At 49.5% G+C, this 25,571-nt stretch overlaps 1 protein-coding gene and 1 long non-coding RNA gene across 2 annotated transcripts in view; one reads left to right on the top strand and one right to left on the bottom strand.

Annotated features, from left to right (window-relative positions):
• XYLT1 (xylosyltransferase 1) overlaps positions 1–25,571 on the top strand; it is a 306,125-nt gene that overhangs the window by 36,636 nt on the left and 243,918 nt on the right. The window lies entirely within an intron of this gene.
• LOC140638502 (uncharacterized) lies at positions 12,950–15,053 on the bottom strand. The gene is made up of 3 exons (XR_012035531.1): positions 14,537–15,053; positions 13,292–13,391; positions 12,950–13,149 (listed from the first exon to the last, which is right to left on the bottom strand). It is a non-coding gene; the product is annotated as an uncharacterized lncRNA (long non-coding RNA).

Genomic DNA, 25,571 nt, shown 5'->3' on the forward strand with positions numbered 1-25,571 from the left:
ACCCCAGGATCATGACCTGAGCCAAAGGCAGACGTTCAACCACTGAGCCACCCAGGTGCCCCAGCCCCAGGATTTCTTGCATCGTGCCTCTTAGGACCCATGACAGAAACAAAACGAAGCTTAGTCTTTGGGTTTCTCATCCACAAACTGGAAAGCTCTGAGTTCTCAGATACCATCCTGCTGGCATGAAGAGTGTTCTGGGTGAGTTCTGTTTTATGTCACTTTATTCTTTGTAAGCAAAGGGAAGCAGTTTTGTGTTGTTTGTGAAACTGGAAGGCCATATTTGTTATTCCTTTCAAAAGACTTTGTGTAGGGGCAGCCGGGGTGGCTCAGCGGTTTAGCGCTGCCTTCAGCCCAGGGCGTGATCCTGGAGACCCGGGAACGAGTCCCACGTCAGGCTCCCTGCATGGAGCCTGCTTCTTCCTCTGCCTAGGTCTCTGCCTCTCTCTCTCTCTGTCTCTCTGTGTCTCCCATGAATAAATAAATAAAATCTTAAAAAAAAAAAACTTTGTGTAGACACTTACAGACTAGAAAAAAAAAATCCCTTCATCAAATCACAGTGTCTGGTTGGGGTGGAAAAAACCTAGGGAAGAGCAGTCATGGGAGGCAGGCAGGACTGGCTTTGTGAGCATGTGCCCTGAGCGCTGGGTCCCACGCTCCAGAGGGTGCCTTGATGGCTTTCTTGCTCTGCTGTCACCATCTTGAAATTCTTAACAGCTTTTGAGCAAGGCATTGCCCCCCCCCCCACCCCCAACTTGGTTTTGCACTGGGCCAGACGACTTGTGGATCCAGCCCTGGAAGCCAGGGACAGGATCAGAAGACCCAAGCCATGAGCCATACGTGAAAGATGAGAGCAGTGTGCGCGGCGTCCTGTCAGCCGGCGGCTGAGCCATCCTGAACCAGTGATTGCATTGTGACGTGCTGGCTCCCTCTCACCTTGCTTTGTGCCCAGGGAAGAAAGACCACTTTTAATGATTTCCTGAATTAAGCATTAGAGATGTAAGTCTGCTCGTGCAGAGGGGGTTCAAAGTAAAGTTCAGATTACCTCCAGTTAAGGATGGTGTTTGATCCCTCACAACTTGAGCGTAATTGCTTTCGGAGGATGTACGTGGCACTTTTCTCTGCAGAGTCAGTGAGAGATGCCGCTTTTCGAAGAGGGTGTTCCTTAAAGAAATTGGGCTCCCATCCTGCTGCAGGTTGAGGTCCTTGGGGACTTCTGAGCGGTTGGGGTTTTCAGGCCACAGGTCACTGGTGGAAGCCTCCCAATGGGGCCACTTCCTCCTTGTCCCTGTGGGGAGGAATTTCATCCAGTGACCCTGCAGGCAGCTGATTGAGTCTGAAATAGCAGCCTCCCAACCCAGCAGGGACCAGAACAAGGAACATTGCTGTAATTTCTTTCCTCCTCCCCTCTGAACGATTGTTAATCAGGAGTCTTTTGGAAACAAAAAATAAAAGGAAAGTGAGAGAAAGGAGACCTACTTTGGCAAAGCCAGTGGAAAAATACTGCTTGGTCTGCAGGTCCCCGGAGCCACTGGGTGGCAAGTGGGCAGGGGGCTGGGATGTCTCCAAAGCTCAGACACATGAGTGACCCCTCCCCTCATCACCCAGAGAGGCTTTTGGCGCTTTGCGAGAAACCAAAGGCCATTTGATGATCCTAGTTATAACTGTAAATAATTCTGCGTTTGTCATCATAGCTGCAGTGTGATGCATTTATTGAGCATCTGCTAGGTGTCTGGTTTTAGGCCATGTCCTGCATATCTCCTAAAACTTACCACAACACATGGCCCAGCTCTGTTCTACAAGTGGGAAGTCCGTGGCTCTTAAGGTTTGACTTGGCCAAACGCGCACAGCGAGTAGGGAACGAGGCCCTGTTTGAGCTGCGCGTGAAGCCAGAGCTTGGGTCATGTCCCCTCACCTACCCTCTGACCTCACTGTCCCCTCTGAGGCCACTACTGCTCCCTCCCCAACATTATGAAGTGGGGAGCTGGCGCATTGAGAAATTCCAGCAGATTTGAACCTCAGCAATTGTTTCAGAATGTAACTGAGATTTAGGTGGTAGACAGGTGAACATTTTTTAAAAGCGTATTTACTGTATTTAAAGGAAATATCTATAACTGGTATATTAAACCTGTGATTTGGGAGCGAACTAGCAGTTCCTTTCAAAACATGAACGTAAGAAAAGAAACCGTGAGTCTTTTAAATAAAAATAGTCGTGTGGGTGAGATGTGTGTATGGCCTGCCGGTTCAGCTGTTCTGGAAACATCTTGCCTGAGCGCTTGGAACAAGCCTGCATGCAGTGTTGGGGTGGGGAGCAGTGCAGAGCCCGGTACCCTGACAAGGAGACTTTGTTCTTGGTGGGAAAGAGCATGAGCAAAGTTGTCAAGGTTTTAGGTTTGGTCATCCACGCTGATGGTGCTGTCACCTTCTCCTCTCCCATGGAGATGGTCTCACCAGCTGTTGCCAAACCCCAGACACCTTCAGTGACTCTCAGAATTATTCACGTGTGTTAGCAAGAAGCTCTTACTGCAGCCTGTGAGGTTGCACATCACCTCTGCCTACCATGGTATTGTCTTGTACCGGTCTGTAGCTCATTATGCCACACCAGCCTTCTCTCTGTCCCTTATCTCAGGGCCTTTGCACTTGCTATTCTTTTTTTTTTTTTTAATATCTATTCATTTATTTGAGAGAGAGAGAAGTTCAACCAACTAAGTCACCCAGGTGTCCCTCTTTTTGCCTAGACCACTTCCCTCCAGATATTTGCATAGCTGATGTCTTCTTTTCCTTCTGGTCTTCACCCTAACATCTACCTTGTTAGAGGGGCCTTTCCTGTTCACCTGCTAAGGGCCCCCTCTCCCAGCATCACTTTCTATGCCAGGGGTCTGGCTGAGTTTGCTGATCCCTGCTCCATGCTATTACCCCCCTTTTTTTTTTAAGGTGTTGTAATAACATTTATCACTATCTGAAATGATCTCATTTACTTATACCTCACTTTGTCTCTTTGTATGTAGAACATAAGTCCAGTGAAGGCAGGACCATGCACCTTCCTTCCTGCTTAGTCTGTATCCCTAGCGCCTTGCATACAGTATGCTCTCAATAAACGTTTGTGAAATGGATGGATACTGTCACTGTGGGATTCCTGTAGTCATTTATTCTCACTTCCTTTGCTCCTTGCCATGTACGGAACATTGGAAACAGAGCTCATGGACAAATACGTGAATAGTCATGGAAGCAGGTGATGGTTGCACCTGACAAGCCAAACAGGGCAGAGAAGTAGCACAGCGTAGCAGGGCATGGACTCTTACAGAATCAGAGGCAGCTTCTCGGAGTGAGCGGTATCTGAGCTGAGATGGAAGGATGCATTTAAGCTCCCTGGGTGGAGAGGCAGGGCCTGGAAGAGCATTCACATGCCGGGAAGAGCCTGGGCGAGGACGTGGTGGCACCACACACCAGTCTGGTTGCGTGCTGCTGGAAGGAAAAGGCATCTGTGCAGGAGAGCACAGCCAGTCCAGGTGCCAGCACAGGTCAGATGAACCGCAGCAGGTGTAGGCCGGGAGTCTGGTTGGATGAGTTCTTAGGAACAATTGACAAAGGGCTTTTTCTAGAATATGACTTGGGCCTTCCACGTTTAAATGTGGGCTCTGATTGTTATGAACTCAAAGGTTGCAACACCCCAGAAGTTGAAAAGTTCATAGTCCATTGGATCTGACTTATCTGTTGAGCTAGCCTCAGTGTGAGCCAACCCCTAGAGTTGGCCGACACGTGGAAGCGAGCTATCTGGCGCCCTGTGTAATTGGTAGGTCTTGGCTCTCAAAATATATAGACGATGCTAATGAGCAGCTTTCCCGGGCTCTCACCCTGCCCTCATGCATGCATCTAAAACTCATCAGTTGTCAGCAGGGAGTTAAACACACAGGGAAAGGGCAGCATATGGCATGGAAGAGTGGGGAATTGCAAGCCCTGAATAAAATTTTATTGAGGTGGACCAGCCCTGCTGTTTACGAGGTGCTTAAAGGGAATTCGTGATCTGCAAAGCTGAAGACTGTTCTTCTTGTCACCCTGGTAAGGAGAGGAATCCCTGACACTCTGGGGACTCTCCCTCCAACTACTAAGCCCTGGCCAAGCCTTAATGAGGCTGGAACCAAGTTCAAGGGTTGAGGCTGATGCTGTCATAAGCCTCAAGGCTGCTGTGACAGGAGAGCCACAGGCGAGGGAAACAGACATTGATCCAGCACCTCCCAGGCTCTGGGGTGCTGGTGGGGTGCACACCTACTGCGTAGATGCACAGTGGATTCTAGAGCATCCACGGAACATTCTTTCCAGCAATAATTACTTAATATTTTTTCTTTAAATGCACTTACCATTTACTTGGGCTCGGCCTTGACCTCTGCTATCCATAAAGCCATGGCATTAACGAAGCCGATTCTCTTTTGAAACACATGAGGGTAAATTTGTAACTATTAATGTTTTTTTTCCAAAAGGTTGGTTCACGAATGGCACAGGATAACTCACGTGCCATCGTTTCCGGTGCTCATGCTCTTACCTTCTTCAGTACTTGTAGGTTTGCTAGAAGGTGCTATTACTACTTTAATTTTGTAGGCAAGGAAGCAGACCCAGAGAAATTAGGCAACCCACCCAAAGCCACACACCTAAGAACAGCAGAGGCTGCATGTATTTGAACGCAGATCTTTCTGGCTCTCAAGTCCAAAGAGTAGGAGGATGTCCAAACATCCCCTGGACAGATGGACAGACTCAGAGCATCTCAGGACAGGCACAAATGGTAAAAAGGAGGCCAGACTTCCTGCCCTTCTCAAGAGGCAAAGACAGCTTCAGTGACCGACACTTAGGGTCCCATGGATTTGGGCTCCAGACTTTCTTAGACCGTCAGGACTGTCCCCAAGGCACCACTGCGTGGCTTGGAGAGCCCTTAGTCGTCCCATAAAATAACAGTGATCAATACCGACTCCCACACAAAGGCCCAGGCAAGTGAGGTGGTGAGGAGGACCCTGTGCAAACTGTCCCCTCCTTTGTCATGGAGGTTCATTAGTATTCAGTCCTCATTGAGGGGCCTTGGAGGCAAGAAATCATCTTAATGGGTTCTGAACAAGCCCAACTGCTGGCCATTGGGGGAAGGCCACAGGGAGCAGGGCCCAGCTCTGTCCTGAGTGGGGCAGTTTCACGGGGCCGCAGCCCACAGACACCACAGCTGAGTGAGGCATCCCACTGCATAGGAGGCCATGGGCCCACACTTGGGGGTGGCAGCTTGAGGACAGAATGGGGAGGGACTGAGTAGAGTTGGCAAGCCCAGCGAGATCGCCAGCAGGGTAGAGAACTGCAGTTGGCCATGGTGATCACATTTTCCCTTAAAACTCTTAGTTCTCCAGGGATGAGCTCAAATCTAGATAACTCAGCTTGGGGCCACCGGTAGTCTCTATAGAGCCTGGTGGGGATGATGGAGGCCCCGTCTTAGAGGGAGACCAGAGAAAGTGTCCCCCTGGGTCAGGGCTGTCCTACCCAGCAGGACCGTGAAGGTCACTGGCTGGAAACCCCACTTTGCAGTCCAGGCCAGATAGCCATTGACACGGCCTCCAATAAGAGCTACCTTATGTTTCTTTCCTTTCCTTTTTTATGTTATTTATTTATTTTTTAAGATTTTATTTATTCATGAGAGAGACAGAGAGAGAGAGAGGCAGGCGCCATGCAGGGAGCCCAACGTGGGACTCCATTCTAGGATTCCAGGATCACGCCCTGGGCTGAAGGCGGTGCTAAACTGCTGAGCCACCCGGGCTGCCCCTCCTTTTTTATTTTTTTTAAAGATTTAAAAAATTTATTTGAGAGAGTGGGTGAGAGAGAGAATGAGAGAGAGAGAGAGCACACAAGTGGAGGGGGAGCAGCAGAAAGGGAGAAGCAGGCTCCCAGCCGAGCGGGGGCTGATTTAAAAAATTGAGATATAGGGGCACCAATGTGGCTCAGTCATTAAGCTTCTGACTCTTGATCTCAGCTAGGGGCTTGATCTCAGGGTCATGGGTTCCAGCCTCAGGTTGGGCTCCATGCTAGTTGTGAAGCCCTCTTAAAAAAAAAAATTGAGACATAATTAACATACAATAAAATGAACAGATCTAAAATGTTAGTTCAGAGATTTAAGAGTCATATACAGCAATGTTTCCACCACCTAGAGCAAGGCATAGAGCATTTCCTCATAAAATTTCCCTGAGTCCCTTTACAAGCAACCCCAAGTCCCCACTGCCCTAAGCATCCTTTTCTTCTATCTGTGAGTGTGCATTAATTTTGATTATTCTTGGAATTTATAAAAAATGGAATCATATTGGGAATCATTGTATTGTGTTTGGCTTCTCTCAACATTTCTTCCTAAGATTTTATTTATTTTAGAGAGAGCATGCACAAGTTGGAGGAGGAGCAGAGAGGGAGGGAGGGGGAAAGGATCTCAAGCAGACTCCACACTGAGTGTGGAGCTGGATGTGGGGCTCGATCTCATGACCCAGAGTTCATGACCTGAGCCAAAACCAGAGTCGGATGCTCAACCAACTGAGCCACATGGGCGCCCTCTTATGTTTCAAATACAAAGAAAAACATGTGTTACCAGTTCTCTATTATCTGTAAAACCAACCGTCTGAGCACCTGGTGGCTTGAAACAACCATTTTGTGTTATTCCTGATTTTGTCAGGATCCGGGATTTATATAAAGGAAGAGCTCTGGGGGGTGGTTTGCTTCTGCTCCACGTGGCCACCACTGGGACCGGGCAATCCACTTCTAGAAGGATTTCTTCATCCATATGTTTGCCATCGTGTTTCTTCTTGAGCTCCTCTCCCTGTGAGGCACCTTCTCCCCCTAAGCCTTTTGCCATGACGTTCTCTCACAGCAGAATGGACTCACAGTAGCAACACCTTCTCTGAGGCAGCTGGCCTCCAGGAGGCCAGAAGTGGAGGCTGGCAGGGAGGTGAGGGCTACCAAGGGAACTGGCACGGTATCATTCCTGCCATATTCTGTTGCTCCAAACAGTCCCGGGGCCCACCTAGATTCTGGGAGGAATGGATTCTGGGAGCTGGAAAGAGAGACCCTACCCCTCTACTGGGATGGGGAGATGGGGTGTGTGTGGCAAAGAATATATGGGGTGGGTTACAGTTGCGGTCCTCTTTGGAAAAATACAGCCTGCCGCTCCTTAATTAGCAAAGATTTCTCAGAAGCTCCACAATGAAATTCCTGTCTCGAGCTCCCCTGGCCCACAACAGGGAGAGGCAAGGCATGGGTGTGTTTTTTCTTTTAAGATCAAAATATGTATGTCCAATTCTTAATTTTTTTGCTGGTTTTTCACAGGATCCTACTGTTTGATCTAAAAGGTTGCTCTACCAAGGTAAACCAGGTTGCAAAGTGAAAGTAGCCCCAGGGTGAGCCCAGCTAGTGGGGGAAGGACAATGTATGCGTATCTAGTATCCATGGAGGTTCTCGGGCACTGTCGCAGAGGCAGCTGGCTCGTGTTTGATGAGGTCCCAAAGACAAGGCCATCTGGCTTGGACCAGCTCACCTCCCACCCTGGTGTTTAAATCTGAAGTGGGCTTTACTGAGTCAATCAAGAAAGATTCAGTTATTGAAATGGAAGCAAATTTAGGCAGTAAATTGATGTTTTTGATTGAAATTTGCTTCCAAGCCAAGCCCTTGGGTCATTATTGGACATTCGCCTCTCTTGAAAAATATGGTGTAACAAATAACATGCACACCCATTCAATTGAACGTTTGGACCCCTAGCTAAAAAAAATCTGAGTAATTAGCCGAGGCTAACTTTTTTTTTTTTTTTTTGAATGGTGCTAAACTTTGCAAAGAATAGTAGAAATAGCTGTCACTGTTAATTCTGAGAGGAGCTACCCCATTCAGTTGAGGTGTTCCCATGCAAGGGCACTAGAACTAGAAGGTGTGGTCTGCAACCTTGTCTCTGCCCCTTATAGGCTGTGACCATGGGGCGATCACTGATACTTATGATGAACCTCACTTTTTTTGTCTTTAAGATGAGGATGGTTATAACCTATTAATCATGGGACTGGCCTGGAAATAAAATGACACAGTACTGTTTTTAAAAACTGCTTTGTGAAATCAGATTCTTTATATATTGAGCCATTAATGCTAATAATAACTAACATGGCAAATTTCTATTATCTGCGAATTAACAGTAGTCATTTAAAATTTAAATGTATAGATTCTCTATTTTAAAACACAAAGTTAAAAAAAATTAACTGTATAATTCTGATATCTAGAGTCTGGGTACCAGCCGTAATTTGTGCACCGTGCTTTATGTATACCTAAGTTCAATTTTGGCCAAGCTACATAGTTCTCTCTGAAATTAAAGGCTTGATCCTGCAAAGACAAATGAGTAAGGAAGCCATTAGAAATGTTTTGCTGCTTTGAATAAACTTCAACCAGTAATTGAGCTCTGATGTTGAATGGGCTAATAAGTAACAGGTGGATTACTCTCATTATAATGGACATAGATCCAGTTATTTATCAACAAATGGTTCATTGAGAGCATACGAGGGGAAGTTCTCTTTGCCATGAGCTCCCTTGATGGTCTCCAAACACTACTGTCATGGAACGTTGCTCCCTTGAGCTGGCAATAGGCATCCCATACTCAAATCAAAGGGATCAGGCTTTCCCTCCCCCAGTTTACAGAAGACAAAGCGACTGATGGATCAGACTTTTCCCTATATGTGACTTTTTTTTTTTTTTTTTTTTTTTTTACTGGTTCTTCTTACATCTTTGGCGTCTGAACCTGCTTGACCTTTGCTAAAATACAATGAAAGCTGCTGTCTGCAGTGCAGTGTTAAGTGCTGAAAGTTATTTCTGTTGGGAGCATTACCAGTTTCACTGGGTCTGCAAACAATACGATCACTCCTGAATTTAAGGATGATTGTATTATACTCTGTTACCAGGGATGGGCAGATCTGGCCCACTGTTAATGTTTGTGAATAAAGTTTTATTGGGATACAGCCATACCCATGCATTTACTTACTGTCTATGGCAGCTTTCACCTCTGGCAGAGGTGAGCGTTGTTAACAGAGACCTTTATGGCCTGCAAAGCTGAAACTATTTATTATATGATCCTTTACAGAAAAAGTTGTTGGCCTCTGCAGTACCATGGTGAGACAACACAAGAGCAAGCCGGTGCTTTTTTATTTTAAAAGACTTTATTTATTTGACAGAGAGCATGCATAAGCAGGGGGAGGGGCGGAGGGAGAGGGAGAAGCAGGCTCCTCAAGGAGCAGGGAGCCAGATGTGGGACTTGATTTTTTTTTTTTAAAGATTTTATTTATTTATTCATGAAAGACAGAGAGAGGCAGAGACACAGGCAGAGGGAGAAGCAGGTTCCATACAGGGAGCCAAACGTGGGACTTGATCCCGGGTCTCCAGGATCACGCCCAGGGCTGAAGGCGGCTCTAAACCACGGAGCCACCTGGGCTGCCCAGATATGGGACTTGATTTTGATTCCAGGACCCTGCTGAAGGCAGACACTTAACCGGCTGAGCCACCCAGGTTCCCCGCAAGCTGACTTTTTAATCTGAACTTCCTCTGGGATAGAAAGCTGCTGAGATTATTATCTTGTGACAACACTGTGTTTGAGCTGGAGTTCCACTTTTCCTCCAAAACCTGTAGCAAATATGATGGACATTATTTTTTTTAACGTTTTCCTTTTTAAGGGAACATTACATTATGGTTCAAAAGAAAAGAGAAGGGGGATTTGAATTTGTATAATCTGGTACAGATTGAATTTGTATAATCAAATACCACCTCTACCATTAGTTAATTCACACATTCAATTCTTCATTGAATCAACAGGTAAAAATATATTTATTACGTATCTAGTTGTGGCCGCTGCCTCAAGTGTGTACACCTAACCTGGATCCTGTGGGGTCCTGGCGATCTACTGAATTGCTCACCAACTTTGAGGCTTAAGCAGCGATTATTTCATAAAGTTTTGTGGTTTGACTGGGCTTAGCTGGATGGTTCTCCCTTGGATTTTTGCATGTGTTACAGTCAGATACGGGCTGCGGGCATCTAAAAGTTTGGCTGGGTTGGATGCTCAGCATGTCTCGTTCGTATGCCTGGCAGCTGGTGCTGGCTGCTGGCTGGGAGCTCATCTGGAGCTGTCTTACTAGAGCACATGTGGCTTGGGATTCTTGCAGAATGATGGCTGGGTTCCAAAAGGAGGCTTCCCAAGAGTGGGAAGAACACTTCCCAGCAAGAACTTCTTATCACCTGGGCTCTGAGCTCCCAGGACATCACTTCTGCTACAATCTGTTGGTCAAGCAAGTCACTATGGCTAGCCCAGTTTCAAGGGGAATAAGATCCACGTCTCTGGGAGGGGAATGTCGGAGAATGTCTTGGCCTCTGGAATCTGACGGGTATGCATACAGTGGGGAGCCAGCCACAGTGGTTCTTCTGTTAAACTGCAACTTTTACAAGTCCTGATACAGAAAAAGAAGCCATGATGATAAGACAGCTTTTAATAGGGTGGTTTGGTCTGGAGAAGGGCCAGCGAAGGCTTCTTGGCAGATGAATATGGTGAGATGTGAAGATTAAGTGGAGTGAGCCTGGCGAAGAAGGGAGGAGAGAGTAAGTAATCCAGGCACAAGAAACAACCTGTGCAAATGTCCTGGGGCAGGACCACAGAAGGCTGGTGGGGCCAGAGCTGAGAGAGTGAGGGGAATGTGGTAGGAGTTAAGGCTTACTAGCTGGATACTGAAAGCCACAATTCCTGATCTCTCCAGACTTGAGTTTCCACATTGATAAAATGGGACACTGTTTGCCCCATGAGGCTATTGCGAGGATAAATTAAGAATACATCTGTGATGTTGCACAGCGATATTTTCTTTTCTCTTGGAAATGGCTGTTAACAAATGCAAGAGGGGATACCACCTTGCCCCTTTGTGCTATCCCCTCCTGCCGATTCCCTCCATCTGTCAGGCGCAAAACCCAGCCAGCAGTTCATGCCTTTGGAGTTACAGGCTATGTACAATGTCTCACCTAAACTGTTAAGTGAAGTCCTGCAGCGTGTGAAGAGTCCACGTGAACTGAGGTCGTTGCTTGGTCCCTATTTGATGTCTACACTGACCCCGACCCCAGTAGCACGCATAGATGCCACACAAAGGGCAGATTGCTCAGCTCGGCCAGGGCATTGATTTGCATGGCTTCTTCTCCAGCCCCCGGCTCACCGGCCGTACACCACACACGTCTCCATCCTCGTGCCCTTATTCTAAGAGGCCTTTTGTGATCGTGCAGCTGTGCGCTGCGCAGGGCCGTCACCCGTGGACGCAGCAGCCGAGAGCTCTGTGACTGTCGTGCTCTCCGGCGGAACCTGGACCCTGAATTCCACCCATTGGGGAACCTGGACATGAGGGCCGTCGGTCTGGCCGCGGGGGTCGCAGCTCCTCTGGGGCCACTTGTAGAGCCAGCATCAGCTGATGGTGGCAGGCCCTTGGCTGCAGGAGCTGCCGGGGTTGGGGTTGGACCACGGGGCTTGCGGGAGTTTTGCTATCTCTCTCAAACACTCCCAGGCATCTGCTGTGCTTCGGGGTCCAGGTCCCGTGCGAGGCACTGGGGAGCTGGTGAAGGGGCCCAGGGCTGCTCCTAGGGATCTCGCAGTTCTGCTGAGTGGAGGAACGGACTTTTCCCCAAGCAGTGCTCCGGACGGGTGGGGTGCATCCTTTCCACTAACCGGGTCACGGAAAGGCCAGTTCTATATACTCCATTGGCGTGGGCTTCTGCTTTGCCCTGAAATAGCGTGGTCGTTCGGAATCGCCTTCCGAGACACCTGAGTGGCTCAGCTGGTCAAGTGTCTGACCCTTGATTTCAGCCCAGGTCATGATCTCAGGGTTGTGACATGGAGCCCTGTGTCCTGCTCTGTGCTGGATGTGGAGTCTGCTTGGGATTCTCTCTCTTTCTGCCCCTCCCCCTACTGGCACTTTGTCTCTCAAAAAAAAAAAAAAAAAGGAATCCCCTTCTCTACCCTGGATACCCTGGAGGCTCCCAGCAGGGGTGGGAGTGGAGAGTGGGCAATGTCTGGGGACATTTTTGGCTGTCGTGACTTGGGGGGTGGCTACTTGGCAGCTAGTGGGTAGAGCCCAGGGATGCTGCTAACCATTCTCCAGTGCACAGGATAACCCTACAAAAAAAAAAAAAAAAAAAAAAAAAGTTCTGGTCCAGAATGTCAGAATTGATGAGGTTGAGAAGCCCTGCCCTGCTCCTGTCATCTGCTTCCCTCCTGTCACCAAGTCACCACCACCACCTTGGCTTTCTGGTAGTTCCCCAAACATGCCAACCCCTGAATGATTTTCAGGGTCTTCACGCCTGCTGCTCCCTCTGCCTGGAATGTTCTTCCCCAAGGTGGCCTCCCCAGATCTCCAGGTTTCTGGTAGGCCTCCCCGGACCCTTTCTTTTCCTTCATTGTTCTTTTCCCTGTGTGCAGCTCTCCGTTTATCCCACAATCACCCCTTCATGCCCCTCTTCCCCACTGGCCTGTAAGATCCGTAAAGACTTGAACCATAGCTGTGTTGCTGTGTCCTTGGCTCCCAGGCCCTGACACCAAGCTCAGTCTATATTTGTTAAAGTCAGGGGACAAGGATTGGGGGAGGTTGACAGTGGGCTCATCCTCTCTTCTGAGCCTCAGTTTTGTCATCTGTAAAATGGGATGATGATCATCCCTTCCTGGTGGCTTGCTGTGTGAGGTCAGTTTCTGATGTGTAAACCAAGCATTGTACGTGCTGCCGGGCACATATCATTAAGCACACAATAGGCATAAGTGTTGGGGTGATTTTTTGCCCCCTGGGGGTTGGTCTGATTCCCTCGAACACCCAGTTTGAAGGCAGAGTGAAGAATGGTGGCACTGACCATGAACTGGGCACTTTTGCATTAAAGTGTTTATTAAATCCTCGCCCCCAGCCTCTTGCTTCCAGAACTCTGTTCTGCAGGTGGGGAAGGGCATCTCAGGGTGGGAACAGCTGAGCAGGTGGCGGGCCTGGCACTCACGCACATGCAGGTGGTCCAGCCCCAGTCTTCCCCAGGACACTAAGCTCCCCGTCTCTGACTTTCACCTCGCTCAGCAGAAATGTTCATTTTCTCCTTTCCGATTGCCTGTGCCGAGGTTTCCTGTGGTTACAGTCGGGCCAAGATGATGAGTCAGATGGAGTGGGGGAGTGGGGGCTGCCGTGGGAGCGTGGCCTGGCAGGGCAGGACAGTCATAAGGAGACCCGCCCACACACCCACCCCTTGTCCCGTGCCCAGGTCTTACCTTGTAAAGGTGACCCAGAGATGACATGGGGAGGCCAGTGCTGTTTAAAGAAAAGTTTCATCTTCCTCACGGTTCCCCTGGAAACTCAAGGCAGGGCTTCCTAGGGGAGAAACAGCACGTTCGGATCAGGAGGGAGGGGAAAGTCTAGGCTGGAGCCTTATTGGGGTTCCCAGAGGAAAGGCGAGGCAGGGCAGAGTGAATGGCTTGGGACTGGCTGGTCTGGATAATACCAGGGGGCTTCGGTTCTAAGGGTGGTCTCCAGCGGCCTGGTGTCTGCCCCGACGTGACTTAGAGCAGCAGAGGTACTGGCTTATGTGTGAGCTAGATAAGGTGGGAGTTGGGGCGGTGCCGGGTCCAGTCTAGGAATCGCCTGTTTTGTATACAAAATGTGTGTCCCTGGCCGACCCTTTGCTGTGTGTAAGAATTGGCTAGTCCTGGGAGGCCCCCCCGCCACTGCAGTGCCAGAGCCTTAGAAATACAGAAAACGAGAAAAGATATATGTCAATGTCATTGACCCCACGATGCCCAGATGCCAGCTGGACAAAGACAGAATCGAAGAAGACACAGTGAGAACAGCTCCCTTCTTTGCTCACGTGTGGCCACTGAGCATGACTGCTAGGGAGTCCCAGGAGGGTATAGAACCAGCCCTGGACCCCCAAAGTACAGAGGTGTGCGCTGGCAATACATATACGTATCTTGTCATCAGATGCCACCTCTTTTCTGACTAGAGCGTTGGGGCACAGCTAGGCCAACTGTGTCTGTGTGTTTCTGTGGGCTGTATGTGGTGAGTGTCTACTGTGTGTCAGGCTCTGGGCTAGGCGCTGGAGGTATAATGGTGAAGCCCATAGGCACATCCTCTAATCTCCTGGAGTTTATAGTTTAGTGGAGGAGACTGAGGTTCATTAGAGTGTGCAAGGGGTGGCCTGGACCAGTCTGAGGCACCATGGGAAGCCTTCTTGGAAAAGCGCCACCATAGCCGAGCTTGGAAGGGTGTTGTGAGAATGTTTGGTGTGGGCCAGAAGAAGGGGAAAGCAGGATTTAGCAGGCACCAAATGCATTTTTCTCCCAGCATTGAAGGCCCTGTGAACATCTCTGTGCCAAGAACCAGGACTGACCCCTCTTTTGAGTGTTCAAATCTGTCCTTCTGTGAGGTTGGGATACTTGGTGGGGTGTACTTTGCCTTATGGTGTATCTCTGCTTGAGAGATCCAGAGTTTTGGGGAAAAAGCGAGGAGTGTCACCATACCTGTTCACCCTGTGGCCACACTCAGCCCATGTGAGGCACTGGAGTCAGGTCCTGAACAGGTACAAATATAGTGAACACGGCTGGATTGTAAATCAGGTGTAGGATTTGACAAGTTATACATCTCTTCCTTCCTCCCTTTTCCCAACAGGACCATTAGGAAAACAACACCGCAGCTGGAGACACACCCCTATTGCAGTGTCTCTGGGCTGGGAAAGTAAATGTCATTGGATCTCCTTGGAGCTCCATCAGTTGGGCCACCTTCCAAGATGGTGGATGGTGGTTGACTGGGAGAACCCAAGGACAAGAAGAATTCCCAGCAGAGTTGGAAAGAACTTTGATTATTTCAATTCTCAAGAGCCTTCTCTGACTTCTCCCTTCCCTGCTCTGCCCAAGAAATGCTCATGTCAGACCGAGTCCTTCCCCCACTCCAGTCCTTGGTGTTTGTAAGATTGGAATTTGGTTGTCATGGCGTTTAATCTGTTTACATGGGTTTTATTCTGGTCTCTACACCATGGGCAGCGCGGTGGTTGAATCCAGGCAAAGTTAAGCTGGGGTTCTGGAACCCTTGGTGTGTGTGTATGTGTGTGTGCGCGCCTGTGTGCATGCGTGCTAGGACCACCTCACATGGGTATGAGTATTATGCCTTCCACACCTCTATACGTCTAAGGGTGCTATTCACGTATTTTTCATGTGAACGATTCGCTTAGATTTGGGCTGAACTGTAGCCCAGAGAACGTAAAGTCCACCTCACCAGCTGCAGGATCTGTGGATAACTTGATGGGGGGGCAGATTTGGGGGCCCAGAAAAGCCATCTTGCACGTACTTTTCACACACGCCCTTTAAGTCAAGTTGGCGTGAGATTAAGAGTCTCTGGGCGCCTGCCCATTGAAAACCTGATCTCTTGGGGCGGGGGGTAAGATCTGGTTTCCCCTGCTGTGTCTCCCAAGAAGTGTGAAGGGGCTTTCTAAAAATAATGGGCCAGCAGAAAGAAAACATCCTTCCCACCTTCGGCTGCCTCGCCACCTACTGTTGAGAGCGGGGCTGAGTGTCAGCCGTGGATTTCACGATTTAACAGCTGGACTGTCTGTGCCCCCCACAGTCGGTAAGATGGGCCCCCTGCCCATCAGAGAGGCCGTCAGCATCAGGCTTTACTTCTTGGATGGTTTCTGGAGTGCCTGACTACGTTTTGAAGCCAGATAGGCACTGGGTCATCCTCCCAGGACAAAGCTATAGTGGGATGTTTTCATGGTTGCGCTCTTTTGACCGGAGCCGTCAGAGATCGGAGGTCTTGGAAAAGTCACCCTCTCAAGCCGTGACCCTATAACTCAGAGCCAGCCAAGGAGCGTTTTGGCTGCTCTTAGAAGTGATTTTTCTCAATTCAGTGTCACGAGGCCTCCCGGCCAAAAGACTCCTTCAAAAAATAATAAACTTCCTTTCGTCGAGTGAAATGACAGGGATGCCTTATAAGCAATTTTTGGTGGCAGGACATTTTTAGCAGCCCAAGGTGAAGCTGCCAGTTCCTTGGAGAGTGAGACAATATAATTCAATTTGGATATAATATAATTAATTAATTGGGGAGCAAATTGCATTAAAGAGATAGCTCTTGGCCTTAACAGCACTCTTATCAGCAAACTAGTGCCGCGAAGGGGGTTATAATGCTGTTATTCCGGGTTTTATTATCAACATCAGCAGTAGCAGCTACAACTAATATTTTTTAGTTCCAATTTACGGCTCCAGGTGCCAGGTTGAGTGCTTGGCCTACGTGAGCCTGTGTTGGCCTCACCACCAGGCTGTGACGCATGCGCTGCTATGATCCGTGTCTAAGCGCAGGTTGGCTAACTTGCCCCCCAAGTCCTCCAGCCCATGAGGGCTGGGTTGCAGGGTTCAGACCCAGGCGTGGAGGTTCCCGGGCCCAGAGCAGGTCACGATTTTGGTTCTGCGTGTGGCACGGGCAAGGTAAACCCCATAGCAGCAAAGGCAAGCGGTGGGGCATTGTGGGGGGTCTGAGCTGGCCATTCCCGGTGTGGCCGGTCATTCTCTGCCCCCGCAGGACCTCCAAGCTGGACTCTGGTCGCCTCAGAGTCCCTGCAGGTCACCTGGTGACGTTCTGAGAGTTCCTTTGGAGTCCCTTGTCTGCAGCTAACACCCAACCTTACGCACACCCTTCAAATACCAGCGCTTGGCAGACAGCTGAGTACGTTCAGCGGGTATTCTCTCTCACTCTGCGACCGTCCCATCTTGTCTCCTCGCATGAGGAGCAAGGAAGGTAACTGTGGTTTAGAGCGTGCAGTCGTCATTGAGAGTCTGCCTGGACCCGAGGGAGCTTGAGGACTGTCAAGATACGGGGGGCCCGAGCCGCCAGGCCCCTTGAGTTCTTTGGTCTAACGTGTGTTTCAGCGTCATCTTTGTCTTCAAACTGCCGGCCTCTCTCCAGGCCCTTTCTTATTTTCTGCTTTCCAGTAAACTTCAAAATAGAATTAAATTGCAAGTTGGAAATGGACCTGTTACTCTTTCTAGCTCTGGAGGGGGAGGCTGGGGCGCACTTGGGCAGCTTCCTGCACTTTCTGTTCACTTTTAGAAGGCGGTTTGGAAGGAGGTCTTTGTAATTTTCATCTCTCTCTCTCTTTTTTTTTCATCTCAACTAAGGCTTTCTCCGCTTTTGATATGTGTCATTATGGGCAGATCCTTTGGCCCAGTTTCTAGAACTCAATTTGGGTCTTCGGTGCTGTCTAAATCTGACCTCTGAACTCAGAACAAGCCTCAAAATGTCACAAGAGGGCCTCCTGAGGTCCCTTCCCCCCCAAAATCTAACATTTCTTATTTTTCTAGAAGCTAAAAACATACCAAACAAGAGTATCGTGCACCCCCCCCCCCCCCAAGCGGGTTTTGAATGAACTGGAGGGATGTTTCCAGTGTGAGGCTGGAAATCGGGTACATGGTGAGGAAATTTCGGAGTGAGCAATTGTGAGCATCCAGGTATGAAACTCAGGACTGAGTGTGGACCCCCCCCCCCCACCCAAGGAAGCTGAGATTGCCTCCAGAGGGGCAGTGCTGTGACGCCCCAGAGGCTCTGGCTCCGTCGACTCCATGAGGATGTGTAATAACTTCAGATATACCACTGAGCACTTACCAAGTGTGCATCTCTGGGCCCAGTAAGGGCTTTAAAAAGCATGCTCCTGTTCATTCCTCTCAAAGAAATCGGCATGATTTCCATTGCACGGGGCAGGTAACTGAGGCTCTGAGAGGCTGAGTAGCTTGCTCAGGCTGGCGCAGCCTATAGGAGCAGATTCTGGATGCGAATGCAGACCTGCCTGATTCCCAAGGCCATAGGCCACACCGGACTCCTTATGGAGCTGGTTTAGGCTGGTGCCCCACAGATGGGTGGTGAGCAGGCAAAGGAAGGAATGAATAAGGGCAAGGGGCTCCAGTAACAAGAGTGACTTCTGGAAGTCTCTCTGACCCCTGCAGGAAGAGATACTCTGTGCTCCATTGTTGATTTTGCCTTGCATCCCCACACCCGGCCCAGGGCCTAGCATGTTCACTCCAAATAATTTCTCTTAAGGACACTGAATGCATGCAGAGAAGAAAAGGTCACTTCTTTTGTTTTCTTTTGAATGACCCATTGAGCTGGTCAGCACCTTCCTCTTTGTCCTAAAGGGCCTCCTGGTCCCTTTTGAGCCCCCCACCCCCACCCCAAGCTTCCGAGGGCTGTGGGAGAAGGTTGGAGGGAACACAGCTTCTCTTCTTCCCCTGGGCCTCCTTCACTCCACGCGTCTCCCCATCTGCTTTCCAGATGAGCAAATGACTCACCGGCTCCCCGCAGCTTTCTCAAACCTGCTTTTTGTCTTCCCCGCTCTCTTTCCTAATCTCTTGGGCAGAAGTCTTGGCTGCAAGAGATGGGAACCAACTCAGTCTAGTTTGAGCCCCAAGCGGGGAGTTTGGTGGCTCCCAGATGCTGGTTCACAAGGAGCCTAGGAGAGCCCTCACCGATGCACAGGGAGGGGACGTGGTCCCTTAATTAATTGAGGGAGGCTATTAATTGGGGGAGGGCCAGGGAGAGCGGGACAGTTTCGAGAATCAGCCGCGTGAGGGTGGAGCCTGTTGTATTCACCGCCATGCGTGCCTGAAACCGTTACAGCCGGCGCACGGTAGGTGCCCAGTAGATATTTATTGAGTGGATGGAGAGGTGAACGGGTGAGATCCTCGTCTGCATTGCCCTTCCACGTGGTTGGGAGGTAGCCGAGACAGGAAGGGGTATGAAAGAGCTCACGCTCATTGCACACCAGGGGCACCCGCAGGCGACAGCTTGCCTGCCTTGGTCTCAGCCCGGGTGTCTCGGCTTGCCCAGGCCCCGCAGCAGACAGACGTCTCCCGGTCCCTGCATCAGGCCGTCTCGCCTGATCACAGCAAGCCGTGGCCCCCGAGGAAGATGCCAGAAGCGGGGTTCACTGCCAAGGGTTCTCGAATGCCATCCCCGTGAATTCCGACTCCCCGGGGCTCCCAGCGGGTGAGAACAAGGGCTGGCTGTCACCGGGCCCCTGCTCCTTCTGGGTGGGGCGGTGCTGAATGGAAAGTCAGCCGCTCGGGCCTCGTGGCTTGGCCTCCGCGAGCAGGGATGTTTCATAAAGTCACTTTTCAAGGCCTTCTCCCTCCACCGGGCCTTGGCAGCCGCACCAACTCTCTAGAACTGAGCGGGCCTTGTGTCTGTTGGAAGAAAGACGTGAAAATGAGTTCTGGAACGGACTCAGGGCTCCGATTCCAGGAGAAACAGGGCAGCGTGTTGTGCCGCTGCCTGTGGCAGAGCCGACAAGCGGCACATTCATTCCCAGGCTGGAGTCGCCTCCCTCCGCGGCATCCGACCCCTGCTCTGCACCACCACGCCGTGGATCGACAGTGTCAGCAGCGTCGAGAGGTGGCTCGGGGTAGCAAGGCCGTGTGTTTAGCCAGGGGATCTCTGGATACCGATGTTCTGATCTGAGTTTCCCCTCCTGAAAGCTCTGTGCTTCTATTTGCTTTGGGTTCTGTGCGCATCGTCCCCCCTGGAGGTGTGCAAAGTGGTGGCCCTTGTATGGAGACGGGGCCGCGTGTCTTCCCTGGGGCAGCCCTCCGTGTACACATCTGTGCCCGTCTCTGTCATCTGTGCCACGTTTGTCCATATGTGTAGGCACATGTCTCGTGTGTGTGGACGCAACTCTGAATATTGTTTGTGTGTACGTTGCCGTGTGCATGTGTTCCTGAGAGAGACAAGCTGCCTGGATCAAGATCATGACCCTGTGACCTTAAGAGAACAAGTAAGCCTCAGTTTTCCTGCCTGTATGATGGGGCCGATAGTCGTCCCCACTTCATTAGGAAGGGTACATGAGACAACTCTTGGGCCCAAGGAAGCAGTTGATAGATGTTCGTTCCTGCTGCTATTACCGTTTTGACTGTGTGCGTGCGCGCCTTACTTCATGTTGTCAGCTTTGACAGGAATTGCGTCAGCTTCTTCTCTTGCTCTGTGAGGAAAAGATCCAGCACCTTGAGTGAGGTCTGAGGTGGAAAGAGCACCAGAGACTCTTGATCTCGCTGGGGCTGCTTGGCCTGTTCTGTCCCAGCTGGGCAGGGGAAGGGTTTCCATCCCTCTCGGGGCTCTGTATCCCCCCTCTGCTCACTCATGCTTGCCACCCTCCCCTGGAGCTCCCCTGCACACACACTCAAGATCTTTCTGAGGCCACTGAAGTTTCCCAAGAGGGCCTTAAAAAATTCTCCAGTCTGAGTTACAGACTCTCATCCCTCATCCACACAATGGATTCTCCTTACCCAGGCCTTGGTTTCTCAAGATGAGCCCAGTGTCTCAGGCTGGGCTTGAGCTCTGGAAGGCCAGGTCTCAATAGAGACCTTGTATCTGACATAGAGATGAGGGTGAGCAGTTCGTGGCTGGGCATCTGGGAAAGTGATGATGGCAAAGTGGTGAGAGGAGGGGCCCTGGGGACGAGTCTGGGGTCCAGACCCTGGCTCTGTAACTGACCATGTGACCTTGGGCATGTCCTTAGCTCTTTCTGAGCATCCCCTTTCTCATCTGCACGTGGCTACAGCTGCATCCGAGGCTGGATATGAGGATTAAAGGGGGTAATTCCCATAAAACACTCAGAGCAATGCCTGGTGTGTGGGGAGTAGTGTTAGTTGCTGTTGTCCTGGTCCATCTTCGTTTATCGTATTCATTAGTGAGAGGCCCTTCCTCTTGGAGCTGTGCTGGTGGCCATTCTGCACCAATATTTTATGTAGTAGGCCCTCATTAAGTGCATTGTGATGTATTCTATTACCATTCATTAAAAAATAAGATACAGTGAAAAAGACACCCAAGTACCTAGAATAAGGTTAGCTAAGTATCAGAAGAACTAAGCGATGGACTATCTCACCTTCCAGGAAGGTGTTCACCATCCCAGGGAAGGGACAGTAGCTTTCCAAGGAATTCCATGTTCCAAATCTCCCAAAGTGCCCACAAGTTTGGGTCTCATTTTTTTGTGCAGTTTATTTTGTATTTCCCTGTGTTCACTGTCTTTTGAAAACTTCACCCATGACCCAGCTTTCCAACCCAAAACCGTGTTCCCTCCTTCATCGTCTCTTCCGGATTGCTATATCCATTGTTTCTCTCTGTCTTTTTCATATCCACTAAATGCCATTTTGTAAACACCATTAAAGCCTTTTGAGGTCTCCATATCAATCATTCAAATTAGTGCATAGTTTTTGGTTGAGTTGATGTTTTTTCGGCGAATGCTGCGGTTTCTCTAGTGTTGAATGTTTAGATACTTTTGTTGTTATTCTAAACAAATAATGTCGTAAATATCTCTGAACCTACGGCTCTTCCCCCTGCCCCTGCCCTGATGACTTCCATACTAAATTTTCAAGCATGACGTAGGCGGCCAACACACATCGGACAAATACCAGGTGCCCCTAACTGTTGCGGAGGTTCCTGTGATAGGAACAACCATAGCAACTGACCCTTTGCTGAACAGTTAGGCCAGTCGCTCTCCCGAGTGCTCAGTGTGGATTCTTATATTTTAATCCACCCAGGTCCTTGAGATGGAGATGTTACGTTATCATTCCTGTTTTACAGGTGCGGAAACTGAGGCAAAAGAGAAGTTAAATGACCTGCCCAGGAGCATAGAGAGGGGATGTTAAAGGAGGTCACTCATTCCCTCGTAATTCCATCACCAAGCTCAAAGTTGTCCTGGCCAGTTCTTGGGGAAAATCATAAGCGTTCCCACCATGTAAACTTAGAAACGCTGAATATAGGCCCATAAGTACATCTCTGCATATAAAGTCAGGCAGTAATTGAACTTCTGCAGGAAATCCCTTCTGACTTTTCATGAAGACACCTCCATGCTGTACCTCTCTGGGCAACCGCCAGGCAGCCTAGGGCGTGGTTTGAGCCCTCTCCCCTTGCTTCTCGGGTCTCCTCCTCTGAGACATCCCCCCACCCCACTCCAAGGACCCGGCGTCCCTGTACATGATGGTCTTCCTCCCCGTGTTCCCAGCTATTCTCCAAAAGCACTCATCCTTGCTGAGGTTGAGTTCAATATGGAATTCATTCCAGAGAATTCATTCCATTCAAGGACTCACGCCCAAGAATTGACTCTGAAGAATATGTATGGTAGGAGAGAGAGAGATTGCCTAAGAGAGAGGACTGGATGATGGCATCCCCACACTTGAAACTTTGCTGTGGCTTCTTGCTGCATTCAGAATATAATCCCAGTGCCCCCCACCCTACCCCTTACACCTCCTGACTCTCCCCACCATTCAGCTTCGTGGCCATTGACATGTTCCTGGCATCTCTCCAGTCAAGCCCAACTGGCCTGCTCTCTGTTCTGCATTCCCAGGCTCTATCCTTCTTGGCACCAGATGGCTCGTGGCCCTGCATGAGCCTCCTTCCCTCTGCCAGGGGGGTTGGCCTCCTCCTTCCGTCTCAGATCAAGTCCTGCTGGCTATCCTTATTCTCTTAACTCCATACCTTGTTTCTTTCAAGTGTATCTCTTACTACAAGCTGGCTTTATAGACAGGGTGCCTGTTTGGCTGCTTGACTGTGTGCCCCCCCCCCACTGGTCTGTAATTCGAGGAGGGCAGAAGGCACCGTATCTGTGTGATTCTCAAAGGCACCTAGCACCTAATGCAGTGCTGGCATGGCATGCAGCGAATGCTCAATGTCACCCCAGCACCTGTCTTTCCCACCCATACGAGTGTAGACTGGGAAGGCTGAGGGAGCCAGGGGAGTTTGAGGCAGTGGTCTCCTGTTGCAGAATGACCATGAATCCCAGAGAGGACCAGTCAACTCTGTGGCAGCCATTGGGAAAATTTATTGGCTTGGGTCTTTGGTGCTTGTATGTAAAAGCACAGTGGTTCTGTTTTCTCAGAGAAATATTTGCTTTATCTCTGACAGTGTGTATTTTATTGGAACCGAGCAGGAGGATGTTGTTGACCTGAGATGTGAACACCTAGTTTCCAAAGAGACTCTGTCAATGGCTTAAAATTAATAAAGGCTCAGCGGGGGTGGGGTGGGAAGGGAGGGGGGCATTGGGAAACTGCTGCCTTTTTGCTGTGGGGACGCCACCGCATTTCTTTCAGAGGTAGGTTAAGGGGATGAAAATCTGAATTGGCATATCTATAAACAAGTTATTACTTCAGCTGGGAGATAATTTGTCGAGAAAATGCCATTATTTTCCCAATCTAGGTCTCTCGGAGTGTGTGGCCGGGGCACGATGCTGGCTGCTGCTCTTGCATGTAGATGCTGAGAAGTCACCAAGTGGGAGAATGAACTTCAGGTTAAAGCCTGTTTGTTCTTAAATAAATTGAGTTTTCTGTTTTCCACAGTATAATGAAAAGAGAGAAGGGCTTCCCCTCCTGTTTTCAGTGATGGGTGCCTGCAGCTGCTCATACCTCTCCCTCAAATCCCCAGAGCAGCAGCAGAACCTCCAGGGACTCTCATTCTGTTTAGAATGACAGGGGGGGGACTCAGGTCTTCAGTCCTCATGGGGCGGGGACTCAGAAAGGGTTGTGAGAATCTCACCTCCTGGCTCCATGCTTTCCTGACACCTCAAAGAGATTGTCTGTTACAGGCTGAACTGTGTCCCCAAGAATGCTTATGTCGAAGTCCTAATCCTCATGCCTTGGAATGTGACCTTATCTAAAAAGAGAGTCATTGCAGGTATCATTAGCATGGGTGAGGGGTAAGGTAGGCCCCTAATCCGGTATGACTGGTGTCTTTATAAAAAGGGGTAAATTTGGATACAGGCACCCATACAGGGCGGATGCCATGTGAAGATGAAGGCAGATAATGGGGTGATGCTTTTACAAACCAAGGAATGACAGAGATTGCCAGGAAACCACCAGATGCTAGGAGAGCATGACATAGGACAGACCTTCCCTGCCAGCTTCAGAAGGAGGCCACCCTGCCAACACCCAGATCTCAGACTTGTCCGCCCCATCCAAGAGGCTCAGTTGACCCACCGTCCACCGCCTGCCCAAATAAAGACCCACTCATATCCACGAATCCACCCCTGTGCTCTGGGAAGATCCTTAAGTCTACCTGTGACTACCCTTTGCACTTCCCAGAAGCCCAATCTGCCTTGTGTTGTTTGAGCATAGGTACCAGCACCCCCCTGAGAGTGCAAACCTCAGAAAGGGAACCAGACCTCTCTCTATAACCTGCTTCCAGCAGAGGCTTAATCAGTGCTCGTTTGGTTCATTAGATTCATCGATTATGACCTCTGAGACCTGTCCACTTCTTGTCTGTATCTTTCCAGAGTTTTTGCCTCTTGCCTCATTAGTCCTTTGGTGAACATCTGCTTTTTAACCTCTATGCATCCTATGCAGATCCAAGATCTTTTATATTCTGTAAATAAAGACTCAAGGATGTAACAGAGCACAGCACATAAAGTGCTCTAGAAAAATGGTAGTGATGACGGATCCTCTTGTTTGAAGGCTTGAAGACTGCAGTGAACTAGAGGCAAAGGTTCCTCTCCAGCATTCTCATTTCCCAGCTGGGTATCCTTAAGGAAGTCACTTAACCTCTCTGAACTCTGGTTCTCCCATCTGTAGGGTGGCAGCGATTGACTTTTCCACCTCATGCGTTGCTAGGGTACCAGAGGATCTGTGAGGGAAGCTCTTGACAGCAATAGAACAGAGGTCACAGACACAAGATCCATATAAAACACGAGAAGGATGTGGGTATGGTGGGAATCATGGTGAGCTCTAAAAAGGAGGCATCCCATCGGAAGAGGGTTCGTGGGAGGGTGGGTCTATGGGGTTCTAGATACTCAGAATTTTTAATGGAAGCCAAAAAGGCAGATAATCATGATAGGTCTTCTAATGTTATCTCAGATGTTTTTGAGCACCCTGAAGGCCATGCAAAACAGGTGTATGGACCATTTCTGGCCCCACAAGATCCCATTTGGTGGCTTCTGCTATAGAATTTGATATAGGTAGGGGTTGGTGGCTTCCTTTCTGTTACCCAAACCTGCTGGTCGAAGGATACTCTTCCAGAACTCTGTGAAGAGCAAAAATTAATACTGGTCAAGCAAAAGTTAGGTTGTCACCTTCTCCAGGAAGCCTTCCCTGATCTCATCCCCCACCCATTTGGATTAGAGCAGAGGTTGGCAAGCCTTTACTTAAAGGACCAGATAGTAAATGTTTCAGATGTTGATGGCCATTCAGCCTCTTTGGCAACTACTCAACTCTGTGTCTGCCATGCAGAGCGGCTACAGATGATATGTAAGTGGTGGGTGTGGCTGCGTTCCAATAAAACTTTATTTACAAAAACAAGCCACCAGTCTGGATTTGACTATTGTAGTTGACTGACCCCCGAGTGAGATGCCTCTTTTACATTATATACTCACATCCAGAACTTAGTCCCTTCCAAGTAGTCTATTACTACAGCTAAGAATAAAAACAAAAAACAAAACATTAATTGAGCACTTACTGTGTGCCAGGAGCTATTCTAAGCCCTCCTTTGCATTTACTCAGTTCTCACAGTGAGTTTATGTGGAAGGTCCCGCTGCTG

The sequence above is a fragment of the Canis lupus genome, chromosome 8 (genome assembly GCF_048164855.1).
Source record: "Canis lupus baileyi chromosome 8, mCanLup2.hap1, whole genome shotgun sequence".
NCBI lineage: Eukaryota > Metazoa > Chordata > Mammalia > Carnivora > Canidae > Canis > Canis lupus.